Genomic DNA, 802 nt, shown 5'->3' with positions numbered 1-802 from the left:
ATAGATTATATATTTTAATAAATATTTATGTATAAATATTAAATCAGTAATTATAATTATTTGGTCCTTGCTGTGATTCATCATTATTGTCATTATTACCATTATTATAAATAGTAATTGTAGTAGTAGTAGTAGCAGCTTTTTTTTAAAAGTAACAACACTGAATAAACTGTCTCTGTCAAAGAAAGATGTTCAAGTGACTGGAGATAATAAAGAGGGTTTCAGTCCGTGGGATTTAAAAAAATCCACCCAAGAACCTGGTGATGCTCTGACCCACAGTCTGTGAAGTAACCAGCTGGAAAAGCCAAACTACACCTCTGCATACAGCAGCCCTAATGGTCAGGACTGCACTGATGGCTTCCCACCTTTTAGCCTTGGGACCAAAAGGGAGAACCAAATAGGCACCCTCTTTCCAGTCAGGTAGGATCCCCTCTTCCAGTGATACAGGAGATAGAAAGAAATTATTTAGGCAGATAGGGCAAACCAGTCCTTGGCAGAACTTCTAACAAAAAGCAGCCCAAGAAAGCATTTCTTTCTAACAAAGAGCAGCCTGAAAGACTGAGCTGCAAACATAGATAAGGAAGCTGGAAACTTACCTGGGGGGAGGCCTGCAGCCACACTGATGAAAAGGTGCCAGACATGTCCACTATGGGGGATTCACCTTCCCTAATTTTTTTTTTTTTTTTTTTGGGGATTCACCTTCCCTAATGTTTTTTTGTTGTTGTTGTTAACACATGCACAGTAAGAAAGAAAGAAGCAACATGGAGCAGCTATCCACCTGTGTAATAAAAGATGGGTGTGG

Source organism: Mandrillus leucophaeus, unplaced genomic scaffold (genome assembly GCF_000951045.1).
Source record: "Mandrillus leucophaeus isolate KB7577 unplaced genomic scaffold, Mleu.le_1.0 Scaffold1401, whole genome shotgun sequence".
NCBI classification, from domain to species: domain Eukaryota; kingdom Metazoa; phylum Chordata; class Mammalia; order Primates; family Cercopithecidae; genus Mandrillus; species Mandrillus leucophaeus.
Note: the sequence above shows the minus strand (reverse complement) of the source record.